The 17051-nt window shown below is 48.1% G+C and overlaps 1 protein-coding gene across 2 annotated transcripts in view; it reads right to left on the bottom strand.

Annotated features, from left to right (window-relative positions):
- The window catches only part of PLXNA4 (plexin A4), a 445185-nt gene extending 428673 nt beyond the window's left edge, over positions 1-16512 (bottom strand). The window contains exon 1 of one of the 2 annotated variants that reach the window (XM_090134078.1): positions 16189-16512. The gene's annotated coding sequence lies outside the window, so the exon portion shown is untranslated. Of the gene's footprint in view, positions 1-15066; positions 15872-16188 lie in introns of those variants that run through there. The other variant, XM_090134077.1, reaches the window with a different exon arrangement.
- Between the last annotated feature and the right edge of the window lie 539 nt (positions 16513-17051).

Genomic DNA, 17051 nt, shown 5'->3' with positions numbered 1-17051 from the left:
TTAAGTCAGTATCACGACAGTCCAATGAATCCCCATTTTACAGGCTGGATGATCACAGCCATCACTTTCAGCAAAGAACCAGTAGCACAACTATTTTTTTTCCCTTCTCCTCTTCCAAATAATAGTAACAATTGTTATTATGTGAACAGTAACAACAGGCTTGCTCCTAATTTTCACTTCCAGTGACTTTGTCACTTTAAGGCAGAGGACAACCTAGCTGCTGCCAACATATACAAAAGCCAATGGGAAGTTATTCTTAGAGCCCTGCCCGGCTGTTGCTGCAGGATAACTAGCATCAAATCATGCCTGACAGCCTCAGGATACTGCTGAGCTAGACAGGACACCTATGGCCGGGATCTGATCTAGACAACAGACAGAACTGTGCTAATACAGGCTAAAAAACCCATAATCACACGCTATGTTTGTTAACAGAAAGATTAGGAGAGAGCTGGTGTATACCCACACAAACAGCATTTGCAAGGAGAGACACAAATCCATCCTGCACAGCATACAGACATTTAGTTTAGCATGGAAAGAGGCAATACCCAGTGCAGGGCACTGTGTGCATGCGTAATTACACCAAGCATTAGCAGCATCAACTGCAGCTCAGGTTGCCTGACATGTCCTACAGCAGAGCTCAGTTTTAAAGTCCTCATTACTTTGACAGTCTTTAACCACTCCGGAGACGATTTCCCCAGCTCAGTGTCGGCCTCAGGCTAACATCTCTGGAGAAAGTTGCATTCAGAATAGCTTGGGCAATTGTGAGAACTAAATTAGGAGAAAAGTTTTTGCAAGTTATTAATTTTTGCATCTGTGCACATTTGACCTTGGTTATATTCTTTCCTACTGTTTTGCTGAAAAGTTTCCTTACTTTGGAGCAGGTGATAATAACTGGGAGGGTGTTGTCAAGAGCATCCTTTGGCCATGCTTCAAAGTGTCAACATTTGACAGGTTACAGCATCCAATGATCAGTGCATCACATATGAAGAATTGTCTCCCAGCATGGATCAACCAGCACTTGGGCTATCACCATAGGATGAGTAAAACACACTCAGCATCAGGGATGAAGGGGCTAAGCAGGTTTTTCCATTTGCTGTGTCAGCTGTAGGCTGCAGTGGTGCTAAGAAAACTCTTCTGTGTTTCCTGATGAAGTTATGCTGCAGCTCAGTTTAGTTAACCCAACTGGAAACCAACAGTAGAGCATGTTCTGACACAAGGAAAGGAAGGCTGGAAGTGGAGGAGGAAGAGAAAAGTGGGTAGATATAATTTAGTAAAACGGATATGAGCAGAGAGTGGGACACGTGGGAAGGCTGCGGATTTGCGAGTTCTGTACGCACTGAAACATCCTCTCTTCATGAATAGCACATTGATCTCACAGCTCCTGATTCCCATAACATGGGCTTCCTCCAGCTACTGACACATCCGAGGTCAAATCACTTAGACAAGATTAAAGTTCTGGGGAGAACATTCCATTTTTGGCGTGTGTGAGAACTTGGAAAAATTGTATTAAAACAGAAGGTGCATCTATAAGAAACTTAAAGAGAGGGGAGAATAAAAAAGCAGGTAATTGCTGAACTTTATAATGAGCAATCATAGAATCATAGAATTATTTGAGTTTGATGGAACCCTTAAAGGTCATCTAGTCTGACTTCCTGCAATGAACTGGGACATCGACAGCTCGATCAGGTTGCTCAAAGCCCCATCCAGCCTGACCTTGGATGTGTCCAGGGATGGAAACCATTTCCTAACTTTGGACGTGGTTTATAGGCAGTATTGGTGGTAGGTGGATGGCTGGACTTGGTGAGGTCTTTTCCAACCTTATTCATTCCATAATCTAAGAGCCACCTACAAACACCCCAGAGAGACAGAGGTCCAGGGTAGAGAAATCCAGCCCATCTCTTCATTCCCTAGCTATGTGCCACTGTGCCACAGCTGCTACTCTGCAGAGCACCAAGGCTACCTCCCTTCAAGCTGATTTTTTTCCATCACTGTCTCCTAGGGTGCATGTTTTAGGAACACACACATACCCTAATGGCTCCGGAGCTGTAAATTCCCATCAGTCTTAAACTCATCCACTCTGTGAGCACTCTGCCAACATCAGCAGAATAGGTGCATTACACACTCTGTTGTCATTGTTGAAGTTGCTTTAAATAGTCCAGTGGTGACTGCACTCAGTGCGTCTGCACAGATGCATCCAGGGTGTCCTGAGATGATATAGAGCAGAGCCCTGCTGCTGGCAGCAAGCCTGCAGAGCTGGTGGGAGGAAGGGAGGAGGCATCTGATCCAGATACTTTGCTGCTAAAGCTCTCTACAGTCTATACATGCGTGTATAAACACAAACACCAGGAGGATACACTCTCAGGCTGCCTTCAGAATCAGAACCAAACCTACGAGTTCTTTCAATTTGCAAAAGATGGTTTAGGGGTTTGCAGTAACCAAACCTGGGTTCTGCTACCCCCCAAGGAAAAGTTTTGTTCTTGCTGAGAGTGCTGCAAGCAGAATGTCACTCCAAACTCTAATTTAATCCAGATCCAAACACCATCTGCTTTATTGTTCTCTGTCTAATGGCACCTGTGTCTAAGGCAAGGGGCATTTGTAACGTGGGAGTGTGGGAAGGCTGTCACTGTTGGTGAAATCCTGCTCATTACGAATGAAGGTCCTAATAACAGATGTAAGAGCTGGAAAAACACTGCAGAGGAGATGCATGGGTGGTGAAAGAGCAAGAGCCACCGGAGACTGTTCTCCAGGTGCCCTTCTGTACCCCACAGTCCATTGCAGAGAATAAGCCTGCCCCATTTTCCTCCTCCTCCATCCTTCTCCAGGACAGAGAGAGCTCTAGCAGAAGAGTCAACACGTGCATTTTCAGCAGTGCACGAATCCCAGATACTATCAGTCCCATGCATTCCTGCCTTTTTTGGGATGCAGACACCATTGCTTTGAGCCAGGAGAATCCCACTGATCTCAGCATCATGTGTGCACCAGACTAGGATCCTGCATGGCTGGGATGCTCAGGTTGGGGCAGCAAGAGAGGCTCAAGAGGCTGCAAATGAATTTTCAAAAGTTGGAACCTGTAAATAATGTGCTTGGAGAGAGAGAGAGAAATGCAGTTTGCATTACTGGAAGTGGGATTTGGCTGAATTCAGCTTTGGCTCGCAATGGGTGATGCTTAACTTACTCAGATGGGCATGAGGAGCATGCTTTAGTGCCACTTGGGCACTCCTCCTTAATAAATCATAAGCACCAAGCCAAGGACACCTCCAAAAAGTAGACAAGCCTAATAATCCAATAACTCTTAGCCAGATGGGCCCTTGTGAGGTCAGTGTTAGCAAACACACCCAGAAAATGTAGGAGTTGTGTGGACCAAATTGCACTCCACGAAGACCATGGCTGTACCTCAGTACTATGGATCTGTCAAACTCCCACCTGTCCTCTGCAGTAAAAAAATCCCATCAGAATGAGCCCACACCTCACAGCTGCAGTCCTTCCCAATGCCCAAGAGCCAGGATCAAAATTGCCACAGCATCCATAGGTGCAGAAGATGCTATCACAATTCACTGGGTTATTAATAACAAGATCTTTCTCCTCAGTGGCCATCTGCATCCCATACACCCACACAAATGTAACACTTTAGCAACTAGAACACTCATTTAGTGAAAAAAATTCCCTCTTTTCTCTGTCTTCAAATCATGCAAAAAAGGTAGCACTCAACAGACAGTTTCCCTGGTAGGACCCATGCAGACTAACACTGTGCCAAGTACCACGACCCCAGAATGGAGGTTTTCCTACAGAAGAAATAAGACAAATGAACCCTTCTTCTCTCCCTGGCTTTCTGTCTACAGCTCCCACACATCACTACCAGCGGGGCTTTAAAACTGAAACAGACTGGGTCTACGTGGCTTGAATTTAGTCTGGAAATTTATCTCTTCTCCTGAAAGCTCTGTGTTTGCTTGATCTTCCTGCCTTCCAAGTCCTACAAGTGCCACATGTTGCACAGCTGGATTCCTGACAGAGAAAGAAAACAGGAGGGAAGAGAGAAGAGATTTTATATATATATATATATACACACACACATATATACACATGCTTCAATGCAATGGCCAAAGCTTTCAAAAGTCAACTGCAAATTTCAGCAAAACAGTTTCAGATATCCAGGAGACCTACACACAGGCAACACAGAGCTCCTGATCCTCCAAAAATCTGCTCTCTGTAGGCAGAAGAGGAAGAAAAAGGACCTGGGAGGCTTGGAAGGCGTTGCTGCTCAGAAGATGCTCCCGATCACCTCTTTCAGGGGAGGTTCAGGTTGGATCTTAAGAAAGATTTGTTCTCCAAAAAAGTGGTGAGGCATTGGAACAGGCTGTCCAGGGAGGTGGTGGAGTCACCATCCTTGGAAGTCTTCAAGAAACGTGGAGATGTGGCACTGAGGGACTTAGTTTAGTGGGCATGGTGGGGATGGGCCAACAGTTGGACGTGGTGATCTTAATGCTCTTTTCTAACCTTAGTGATTGTATGATGCTATGATTCAGGAAAAGTTCTGCAGAAAAGTCTTCAGCAGAGGCTGGAGATAAGACAGCTAGGAGGAAGAATAGATGTGTGCAACAGTGAGGGAAACACTGGCTCGTAGTTCTCAAATTTTTAGTGTGCTAAGCCGACCATAAAGCAAGAAAAGCTAAAGAGATGAAAGCTTGTTCATCTGAACCAGCATTTTAAAGAACATGCAACCACATGAAAGAAAAAAAAAAAAAGAAGAAAACTTTTTTCCTTGAAATCATCATAGAATCATGACAGAATGATATGAGTTGGAAGGGACCATCAAAGGTCACCCAGTTCAACTCCCCAATGAAGTACTGCACTCCTGCAGCAGGAGTGGGGAAAAAGTCAAAAACAAAGTAAACGAGAGATTCAGTTCATAAATACGAGAGAAGGTCAGCTTTCTTCTCACCAATTCCCACAGGAATTGAGCATGGTATTTGGTATAGGGCAGACATTTGATTCTTTCCTCCACGTAAGCAGGCTGATACATCCACTTCCCACCTCTCCATCCACCTTCCCCACGACACTGCAGCATCACTGCAGGTTTAGGTCCCTTCTGCTGAGCAACTGCTTCAGCAACAACCTATTAGAATTCAAAATGCATCTCCTCTTAATCCTGAACTGAGAAAGGGGTGATATTGTCTGTGTTTGAGAAAAGACTCCTGCTTCAAGGTGCATGGAAACCTTGGAAGAAGCTCATGATGGGTGGCAGTTGCCCATCAGCAAAGAGCAGCAGAGGAGCAGGCTAGAACAAACCTATACTTGGAGACCACTTGCTCATCATAAAAGAAAGCAGCTTTTGTTTTATTGTATAAGGAAGGAGAAGCAAAGAGGGAGAGACAGAGGAGGCAACCACCAAATGAAACTGCTGCACAGAATGGCCATGTGTTTCTCTTCCAATTCACTATTACAACTTTACATAGCATGCTGTAGCTTTTGTATATCCCCATGCAGATATTGAGTAACCTCAAAATTATCCTTCCCACATACACAGCCAAAAGGAGTGGAGGTACAGCAGGAGAGCATCTTGCATGGACACATGGAGCTGCTCTTGGGGGAAAATGTGGCTTGATGCATCCCATGTATGAGCCAATCAGAGTGATGGAGATGTCTGCAGGGGCATCAGTGCGTGCAAGACCAAGCACTGAGAAAGCAGATTGTCACCAAGTCACAATCTGCTTGGGATCTGCTCCAGGCCCATGGCACCTTGCTGCTGCCCAGCTTGAGTGCTCATGGCCAAGCTCCAGCCAAACACCTTGGAGGGAGGAGAAGTAGTGCACAACCCCATCCCGCACTTTCTTTGTCACCAGCAGCATCTGCACCTTCTGAAAAGCATTAAAGAAACTCAGCTCACAGAAAGCCACATTCCCAGACACAAAGGCTTCTCATAGAATCATTAAGGTTGGAAAAGATCATTAAGATCACATAGTCCAAACCTGCGACCCATCACCACCATCATGCCTGCTAAGCTATGTCCCTTTACTAAGATCACGTTTCTACACACATGTAGAAGATATGGAAGACATAGCTATGTCTCTGTGCACGCAAGTAGATCTACTCAAAGGAGAAAGGAACTCCAGCTTCGAGTGCAAATGAGAGCTGGCAGTTCAGTACAGTGACTCAATCCTGCTGCATACCCCAATGCAGTACAGGGTATCCCATGGGCTCACACAACAAACATACAGTTTTACACTGGGAAGCAACAAGGAGTTCTCTCTGTTTTCATGTGGAATAGGAAAAAGAGAGAGAAATTAGTATAGAGAGGTGGTCACTCTGAGAAGATGCAAGTCCTGTGCCTCGGTTCCCCAGCATGAATGTGAGAAACAAGTCCTACCAGGTCTTATTGTTGCTAGAAAGATCAGCTGGGTTTGAAAAGATGCTAAAAAACCTCAGTTTAGCCCAAATTTGGAAAGGTTTGGGAAGAGCTTTGCAGCTCATCATGTTCTGATTATTTACTTCTCCAAGCTAAGGAGAGACCTACTTCGCACACTGCCTCCTGGAGAGGCGGAAACATCAGGCATGTAAAATAAGAAGGAAATCGACTTGATAGCTCCTTACCCCTCCTTAATGGGTAATACTTTCCTAATTATGCCTGCTTGCCATTTCCTTTTCCTGTTTTATTTGAGACATTATGTAGAGAGAGATTTGTACTGGAAGTCATTACTTTCATTCCTTGGCGTCCCTTTGAGCTGTCTGACTTGCTAAGGCAGGCAAGGACAGAAGCTCCACGATAAAGGAGGAAGAAAAGCTTCCTCTATGGTTCTGAAAGGTGTTCTTTCTCACGTCCATCTCCTGCAATATGCACCTTACCTCTCTCCCCATCCTTTTCCTTCTTCCACTGGGCAGAGAGGTGCAGCACAAAGGATACCCCGTGCCTCCTGCTCTCTCTGGGTGAGAATCTTGGGTAGAGACAATAAGTCAAAAGGCTGCAAAGATACTCCAAGTCCAGGACCTAATGTGAATGCTCCCAACTGGGGTTCGGGAAGAAACCTGATGGTCTCATAACTGGTGGGATCCAAGGTGGCATCAAGACAACCTTTGGATGATCTCTCTCAAAGCATATCATACCATAGCCCAATCCAAGCAGCTGGTGGAGAAAAAGTGATTGTAGAAGCAAACCATGACCACTCTGATCCCACTGCCACAAGGGTAGCCCTACCAAAGGCTTGTATTTGCTGCAGGCAGGCTCCTTCCTTTAGCATAGGTCCCTATTATTGCTATGCTTAATTGCAACCAGAAGTAGGGAGGGGTGGCACATCTAGAAGAAAGGAAAATGTGCTCTTCATCATTCCAGCACGCTAATGAAAACACCTTTCTCCACTTGCATGCTGCTTGGAGGTGCATCCAGCCACCTGAGAGGTGCAGAAAACCCATGGGATTGCCAGGGATTCTGGCAGATGGGGGAATCAGCATTTAGACCCCCCTACATCCCTCTCTCTGCTTCCAAGCTGCACCTGACAAAAAGGCCGCCAAGCTGTGCTCTTGCACCCCAGGTGTTTTTCTCTTTTCTCTGCAGGGAGCTCAGCTTCCTAGAAGGGAAATACAAAGCCCAAGGGGATTGACTTCAAGCAATGAAACAGGCCTTGTAAAGGAAGGTGTTTTATTCCTGCTTGAAGGAATGCTTTAAAGAGCTTCCTTTTGTTTCCTCAAAGGCTGGGAAGGATGTTTCCTAGTCCCAGCCTGGCAGGATGGGGAGGGGGAAAGTGGAGAGAAATTTGGGGGAAACTCAGGAGCTACAACCTGCAAATACCAGCAGAGATTTCCCCACATCCCGTCTGCATCATCTTGCACTGGTCCAGCCATTCCTGCATCCCTCCCACCCTGCAGCAGCAATCAATGGCCCAGTAAGCAACATCTAGAAAACCTATGTTGTTGTTGTTGTTTTTTTTATCCTTTTTTTTCCTTTTCTTTTTTTTGGGGGAGGGGAAGAACTGGGCATGTTGGCCATGCATTTTGCCCTCCACCTCCAGGCTACACTGCACCTGCCCTGGGTGGAGGTACAAAGCAGCCCCGCTGCTCCCAGTTCCTCTGGACATTTCTCCAATCTTCCAATCCATTCGCCTCCTGGTCCCATTGAGCCACCCTACTGCAGCAAATTTAGCATCCTTAGAGCCACTGAGGTGTGAAGGACAGAAGTTTCCTTGCAGAACCACCTCTGCAGTGCTGCCAGCTTTGAGGTGAAGCAGAGAATACAGTTTTGCATCCCTCCTGCACTTCCTACCTGTGCACTCCCCAAACCAATGGATTTATATGAAGACAGCTGTAAGGGGGCTCACTGCAGGACACCCTGCTGCAGAAGTCAACCAGAGCATTGCTCAGCACCCAGCCTACAGGAAATACCTCCTACCCTTGTATTTGAAGAAAAGGGAGACCGCAAAGCAGGATGTGTCCAACTCACAGCTTGAAAGCAATAGCTGGGAAGCACAATTTGCTCTGCTTGGCATCACACAAGCTGCAGAAAGCCCCGGAGCAGCGTCTCCCTGCACTGCCTGGCCAGGTGCCCAACTGCAGGAGGGTTCAGGCAGAGCAGGAGCCCAGGACAGGAGTGCTGAAGAAGCTTCCCTGCCTCCCTGTGCAGAGGGATGGGTTTGCAGAGAGGGGAGGACTTCAGCAAACAACAGGGAGCAGCGTATGCAAAGAGATAAGGGAAGGTATTTACCAGGCAATCACTACAAGGTCCTGTGAATATAGTATTTGTGATGGATGAATAGGCATATTATTACAGAACTTAATGCAAACCGGTTGCACCAAATGGCGACATGCGATTACTAGTTGGGAAATAACTAAGCTCATTATAATGAAACGCTTCACTCAAATCCCCCTCCAAAGGATGCATCTGACAGAGGAAGGAACCTGTGACGGGAACATGCAGGGGGATTTGTTTAACCAGATCAGCCTGCTGGGCTGCTAAAGCCTGACTGGTGGGGAAACACAACCCACCAACCTATGTGGACGGGGTGGGCAGCACCCCGCATCCAGCACTGGGCTCCTCCTGGCACCACCTCGCCTTTAAGAGATGAAAAGAAGCACCTTTCAATAATAAATAATAATGCTAACTATGTGTTTCTATAGCAACTCATCACCATAGCAGCTAAGCACAGGAGGAGGACTCAGGGCTGATCCTGCCTTCTTCAGGGTGCGGAGGCAATTGCCCCTCTGGGGGTGGCTCAGTTGGTGGAAAAGTTGTGATGGAAACCCAGAACTCATCCTCCAGGTTGTCCCCGAGTGCTGCCAAACCCCACATTCATTCAGGGGGACACCACAGAGGAGAGAGTGCAGCTAAAAAGAGGAGATGTCCTGAAACACTTGCAGTTAGAGAGGAGGAAATATCCATCCAAAAACCCTACCCTGACACATGCACATCTCAGGTTAACATCTGAAAACACTCCACGACATTGCTCTGCTTTAGCAAGGATTGGAGATGTGTACTGAAACCTGAAAGAATAGAACAGGCTTCCCAAAATTGCCCAGAAAGTCACTTTCATTGAAGCTAGGAAGTCATGCAGACCTCCTCACTGTAATTTGTTCTTCTGTCCCCTAGATTACCCAAGAAAGAAAATCTGTAGAAAAGCCTTTGAGTAGCCCTGCTACCAGCATGGCTTCGCTCCCAGCTCACCTCTTCTCTCTTCTTTTCCCTCAGCCTAGAGCAGCCCAATGCCACCTCCAAAAGCCTCTTCCCAAAAGTCAGCAGCAGAAGGGGACACCAGCCAGGGACAGACCTCGGTGGCTATTGGCTGTGTACACGATGCCATTTCTCAGGCTGGTAAGTAAGTTTCCCATTAGAACCTCCCTGGTTTTATCATCTTGTTGACCAAAAGTGAATAATTTGTAAAGAGCATTAGAGCAAACAACTGCGAGATGTTTGGCAGTCACTTCTACAAGACCAGGGTGCCCACACTTGGTAGATAGAGAGATTAAAACTTGAAGGACAGGGGCCGTGGGGCAGTTCTCTGGCATATCAATGTCTCTCTTTGGCAAATCAAACTCTCCCTTTCACAAATTAAAGTCTCCCTCTGACATCCCAGAATAAGTTTTCATAAAGTAAAACAAAGCTCTGTTGCACACCGAGCACTTGCTATTCCATCAATAGGCAATTGTAACAGGATACACCTCCTTAGTCTCTAAATGAGTTTTATTTCCAGCACTACATTATGGACAAATCCCCAGTCACAAAATAAAAACACAACACAGCAACAAATAAATCCCATTTCACAATCAAATATGCTCTAACCCAAACAAGTGCACAATGAATCCACAATTCTTTTCCCAATTTCCCATTTTTTTTCAAGGAAGGGAAAAAGAAAAGGAAATGAGGGAAGAGCTGATAGAAGAAATGAAGTGGCAATTTCCCCGTTCAGCTGGGGATCAATACATGGGCTCATCATGGTTCCTGATTCAAAGGGCTCAGCTCTCAGTGCCCAAGCCCAGATTGATACAACTCCAGTGCTTGACTTAGAAGCACTTCATCTCGGCAAGATATTTTTAATTTAAGTCTTGCTGCAGTCGGGTACAGAGCAATCCAGGGTTTGATTTACTGCTGATTCGTCGCTTCGATTCCTATAACTCTACACTCAGTCACCAAACAGTTTAGTGTGGAGACACTCAGCAGTGCAGCTCTTCATGAATGAGCACCAAGGGGCTGCTAGTGGCCAGCTCACATTCCTCACTTCAGATGCAACAACAAGTAAATAAATCACAAGCATTACATGCAGTCCCCAAGTCCAGCATCGCTTCATGATTCCAAAGGAAAACAATACTGAGACAAAAAAAATAAACCTCCACTACCCTCATCTTTCCTCCTTATGTAATGTTCTATGCTGAAGGTGAAACAACAGGTGGGTCGGGGAAACCTGACTGAGCTGTGGGTGTCCCTGTTCAGTGATGAGGAGTTGGACTCCTCCCTTACAGGTCCCCTTCCAGCTGAAACCATTCTATGATTCCATGGTTCATTTACATGCATTTGATGCAGTATTGGCTGTGAGAGTTCACCAAGCATCAAGATTTATTCCCCTGTCCCTCTGCACAATCTCTGAAGAAGGGGAAGTGTATGAGTATACATCATGCAAATGCCTGTAATGGAAACCTATCCCATATTATCTGCATCAGATCCACACATTCACCCTGTCAGAAGGACAAGGGAGATTCAAGTGCCAGTCAGCTCCTGTAAATTTATAGCTTATAGCTCATTGGGAAAGCCCAAGCAGAACACTCGGGTACGGATAAGGCAGCTGGAGGGGAACTTGGAGGTCAGGCATGAAAGCTGGGAGAGACGGCGACGTGAGGTCTCCCTTCTGGGTCACTGGTGCAGATCCTGCCTCACTCAGCTGTGATTTTCTTTTATTCCTATAAGAAAGAAAATCAGCCTCCTATTTTTGGGGTCAGGATTTCTGTTTTCATGGCATGCAAGATATAAAACACACTCATAGCCAGCATGGCCTGGAGTTTGCAGAGTTTCTAAATGACCTCTCTTTTTCTAGAGAAATCATGGAATCATTAAGGTTGGAAAAGACCACTAAGATCATCTAGTCCAACCTCCAAAAGAAGTAGAAAGCTACTTGTTGATACGCACCACAGTGGGGATGGAGGTTTCAGCCCAATTCACGATCCTGCACAAGCCTTCAGGCTCTCCAGTCCCAAGCACTGGTGTCTTCTAAAGATATTAGCATTTGAAATGGAAACAGTTGAGAACACCATAGCTTCAGCAAAGAATGGGCTTCTTCCATGGGAACACTGCTCTGCAAATCGCCTTTGAAAATCAAGCTTGATGCCAATGAGACGTGGAGCATAGATGAGAGATGTCTGAAATATGATGGCCATTGGATTTCCATGGCAAAAGATACCCATTCCATCTGATCAAGCTGTCCCCATTCAGTGCAGGGGAGTTGGACTAGGTAGCCTTTAAGGGTCCTTTCCAATTGGAACAATTCGATGATTCTACAGATTAGAGGTACCCAAAATGAGATGGCCATTGGGTTTCCAAGGCAAACGATACCCATTCAAAGTTACAGGGCAGATACCAACCAAACTGGCTCCAATTGCTGATGCAGGACACAGTCTTGGAAACCCTTTTCTCTTGTAGCATATTATGAGATGAATCATAGAATCATAGAATCATAGTATGGCTTGGGTTGGAAGGGACTTCAAGGATCATCAAGCTCAAACCCCCAGCAGAGGCAGGGCCACCAACCTCCACATTTAATACCAGACCAGGCTGCCCAGGGCCCCATCCAACCTGGCCTTGAACATCTTCAGGGACGGGGCATCCACAGTCCCTCTGGGCAGCCTGTTCCAGCGCCTCAATACTCTCATAATAAAGAAATTCCTTCAGATATGACCAAGCAAAGACGAAACAAACTTGACAAAACACATACTAATGAAAAACAAAGAAAGCCAGACAGTTCTAATGGGATGAATCAAAAAAACACCACAAAGAAAAATGCCAGTTCCAGAAAATCACCAAGCAGACTGTCAGCATCACAACACACCTCAATTTTGCAACGATTGCCCCATTTCCAAGGGTTATTAAAAACATTTTACACACAATTTCAAACATGGAAACCAAAGTTCACGGGAGCACAGCTGCCCTGTGGCCCATGTGCTCACCCAGGATGAGCTTTTCTCATTTTTAAGCATCTATCTATCATCTGAACTGCAAAAATTTCAGTCTTAACAATGTCTTGTTCTGACCATGCATTATTTTTGGCTGTTGAAGCATGGGCTCAAGGGCAGCAGAGCACTCACTGCTCTCACATCAAGGACTGTTTGGGGCTCAGTCTGCATTTCATGGTAGTTAAGTGAGGAATCCCACCAGTAAATGGGGCTCAGACAGAGCTTCCTGCCTCTTTGTGCCTCAGTTTCCCTTTTTTTTTTTTTTGCAGAAAAATGAGTGAAAAACATCTGGAGAGCCCTGTGTATATATTTCTGCTTTGTGTTGTTAGGATCCTCTTTTTTTTTTTTTTTTTTTATGTAGGCTTCTTGAGAACTCCAACCTAAGGGATATAAAGTGCTTTTCAGCCTGATGACAGCCATGCATGGAAGCACGCCCACCGCTAACATCCTGCAGTAAGTCAGCAGTGCTGCCCAGACTCAGCGCAGACGGGAAGTCTCGTAGCCTTGGGCGCCTGGAGAGGCTGATGTCCATTAATGGAGCCTTGCAAGCCATAAGGATTAAGAAAGAGCCTCCTGAAGCCTCTGTTCAACTCTGGTGGGAAGCAGAAAGGGCTTTTATTTTATCTTATTTTTTAAGCGCCAAGACGTTTGAGGGTTTTACAATGGGAACCAATCCAAATACCCCCAAATAATGTGTTCTTAGCTGGGGAGGGGCAGGACATGAGGCTTTGGAGACCCATCACTGCTGCAGTGCAGGGTGATGCTGGGTTTCAATTGCCATCAGCAATGTGAGACTTCACTTTACAGGGGTATTGTGACAAATAAACCAAGAAGAGCCAAGAGATTCCGAGGACAGATGATCACAGGAAAGTCATCATGCCTGAAGATGTCTACACGCAATGCCAAGCCACAAACTTTGGCACTGCTAGCTCCAAAACTCAAAAGCTCTACCTCTAACACCCTCCCAGTGCGGGATCCCAATGCGCTTGTGAGTAGAATACAAGCTCACCATGCCAGCATCATTCTCTGCTTTTTAGGAAGATTTTCAGAGTTCCCTTCTGAATAAGAAATTAATTCCTACACAGTGTTAACCCTAAATACACCCAAGCATCCTAAGACCTTGCAAAGCTTTTCATCCTCGGGCTCACAGGCGCTCAAATCAAAGCTCGGCACTCCGCGAAGAAAGCAGGTTGCATTGCATTGCATGAAGGAAATCAGGAGACAAAGCAATCCAGGAAAAGGAGAAAGGCAGTACAAAAGGGGCTCCAGCATCCCTCCTCCTCTTCCCTCCTCTCTGCCTTCCTGCTGCCCCCCGGGATCTGCCTGCTGAAACTGCTGCCTCCCCGGCTTCGCTGTGCCGCAGCCACGGGGCTGTCTAGCACTGCAAACACAGCAAGGCAGGCTGGCAGGTGAAAGCTTGGATATTTCCTCTCCCAGTGGAGAAGTTCAGCATCTCTCTTAGGATTCACGTTAGCACTCAGCCCTCCGCTGGCCAGGCTCAGTGATTTAACGGCAGCCTTCAGCGCCTACCAGGCAGCTACGATCATCAAGCAAAAGCTTCCCAACAGCACTGTGATTGATCATCAGGCTGTATTCTAAAACACCCGTCTTGGATATAAACAACGCTTAGATCACGCAGCTGTCATCTATTTCGCATCGTATCAAGATCGCCAGGCACCACGCATGGAAGAAGGGATGGGAAGCAAAAGGCTTGGAGTGGTCCTCCAGGAAAGGAGACACCCCCACAGAGGATGGGTCTGGGCAGGGGAGGGAAGAAAATCCCCGACTTTCGTGATGGGGTTGCGTGTTGCAACCTGGCTGCGCACGGAACGCAGGCACACATCTGTTGCTCTGCTTGAAGCCTGGCTCCGGCAAAGGGTCCCACGCACAAACAAACAAACACACACTTAAAGCGCGGCTCTCATCCCTGAAACCTTAAAGCAGTGGCTCAGCCAGGGGGAGGAAGCACCTAATCTCACAACGGGAGGCACACGCTGTAATTAAAATCACAGAGACCCCATGCTCCAGCAGTCCCACCCGCTCGCGGATTTAACCGGCTCCTATAATTAAGACCCAGGTGAAGCAGAAGGCGGATAAAGAAGTTAGCATGCTTTATGCCTTCTGAAATATTTGTGCATGCTCAAGATAAGACCCCACAAGGCTGCAAAAAATCCCCTCACACCGTCATTGTTCCCCTGGAATAGGAGCATTCCCGGCAGCCCAGGTCCAAAACCCCCTCCCTCCATCACTCTACCCTGGACCTGAGCATCCTCGTCCTCCCCAAAAACCTCGCATCCCGATGTCAGAAGGAAGCCATGAAAAATCAGGTGTGTTTCCAGCGAGCTGCCTGGCACGGCTGGAGGGCGAAGCAGAGCAGACATGGGGTGGAAGTTTACAGGAAGAGGAGCGCGGTCGCGAGCTTCCCACCTGGTCACTTCCACGAAGGCAAATCCTTTGGGTCCGACGTGGTGAAGGCTGAGTCCCTACCCAGAGCCAGGAGCAGATGGGGCCCCAGGAGGAGGGTTTCCTCTGGGCTGGGGATGGAGCAGCCACATGCAGCCGCTCCAAACCCAAACAGCACTTAGCCCTGCTGGGGCTGAGCAAGTGGGTTTGTTTATCTGGGAGGAACTCATCTGCTGCCGGAGTATTATATTTCCACCAAAACCATGTGCAGCTCGGTGTTTAGATCACTTCTCCTTGTCTACATCATTTAGGGGCATATGTCTGATAAACGGAGAGCATCAATACGCAGGTTTCGGTTGCAGCACACACACACACATGCACGGAGGGAGGGGAGGGTTTATCAGCACCGATTCCGCAGCCGGGATTTAGGCAGCCGAAGTCCCCAGCACCTCGCAGGAAGGGAAATGATGGGGGTCATCCCCTTCTCGCTCAGGTATTCCCCATCGGGGGTGTCCCCTGTCCCCATCGGTCACTCGGGAGCATCCGATCTTCCCTGAAAAAACGGCTCTCCCTCCAGCTGCAGCCTCGTCGGGAAAAGTTTGCAAATGCCTCCAGCCCGGAGGAGGCAAAGGGGCACGGAGGGAGGGAAATAACCCCCCCGGGAGGAGGAAAACCGCTGCCGGGAGTAGCCAGGAGCTGCGACGCCGGAGCTCCTTCCTTCAGGGAGAAAAGTTGAGCTTTGTGCAAAGGGAGAAAAACCACCGAGGACGCGGGTGTGGAGGCGGGGGTGTGGGGGGACAGCGGGCAACGCGTTCCCTTCACTCTGAGGGTGCGGAGGATGGAGGATCCTGGGGGCTCCCCGCCGCGACCCCTCCAGCATCCTTCCCAGCCCGGAGGGGCCGTGCCCAGCAGCCCCCGGTTCAGCCCCGCTTCTCGCCCCGCTGCTCACCCCCCGTCCCTGCCCGCCGGCCCTGAGCCCCTTCCCACGGCCCTATGGGTGGGGAGAGGCGATGGGGCTTCCCCTCGAGGCCCCCCCCGCCCTCCCCTCAGCCGTTCCAGGTGCATAGGGCAGGTACCGCTGCAGCCCCTCCCGGGGCATCCTCCCCTCCGGTCCCCGCTGCCCGAGCAGGGCGGGAGGTTCCTTACCTGGGAAAGCTCCTCGCTTGCTTTTGGGTGGGTTTATATATATAAATATATATATTATTTCTTTTTCCCCTCTCCTTTCCCCCCACTTCAGTCTTCAGAGCAGGCGCCGCATTGACACTGCAGATGGTCTCTGTGTGTGTGTGTGTGTGTGTGTGTGTGCGTGTGCGTGTGTCTCTCTCCAATCCCAAATACTCCACGGAGGCGGAACACGGAGGAGCCCCTCTCTCTGCACTGGGCAAACCGTGTCTGGCTCGCCCAGAGAAGCGGGGGGGGAACACAGCTCCAGTTTTCACTCCCCCCCCGACCCCCCCCACCCTCCTTCCACACTACACCCTCCTTCTCTTCCCCAAATCACCCCCCTCCCTCCTCCTCCTCCTCCTCCTCCTCCAGCCTTTAAATCAGCGAGGGAGGGGGGGGGGGGGGCGAAGGGGGGAGGAGGACGAGCAGCCGAGCAGAGCGGGCGGGGGATGCGCTACGGGGCCATAGCCGGCTCCGCTCCGCGCTCCGCGGCCGCCGCACCGCTGTCCGCCCGCCGGGGAGGGCTCGCACTGCGGCTGTCTCGCCAGCCCTTCCTCCCTCCCCAGCCCTCCTCCTCTCCAATGGTGGCTGAGGAGCGGGCTTTGACACCCGAGGCTCTTTTGCAAACAGCCGCACACACACCCCTCTTCCGAAAAAAAAAAAAAAATCGCATATATATATATATATATATATATATTATTAATAATAATAATAAAGCCGGAGAGGTGTGGAAGGCAGGCAACGCCAGCACAGGGATGGATAATAACAATATTTTTTTACAAATCCCTTTATATGATTGTTCTCTCTATATCTCTCTCTCTATATTTTTCTTCTTTTTTTTTTTT

This window comes from Phasianus colchicus, chromosome 1 (assembly GCF_987193195.1).
Source record: "Phasianus colchicus chromosome 1, bPhaCol1.hap1.1, whole genome shotgun sequence".
Lineage (NCBI taxonomy): Eukaryota > Metazoa > Chordata > Aves > Galliformes > Phasianidae > Phasianus > Phasianus colchicus.
This window is presented reverse-complemented; position numbering and strand designations above follow the sequence as displayed.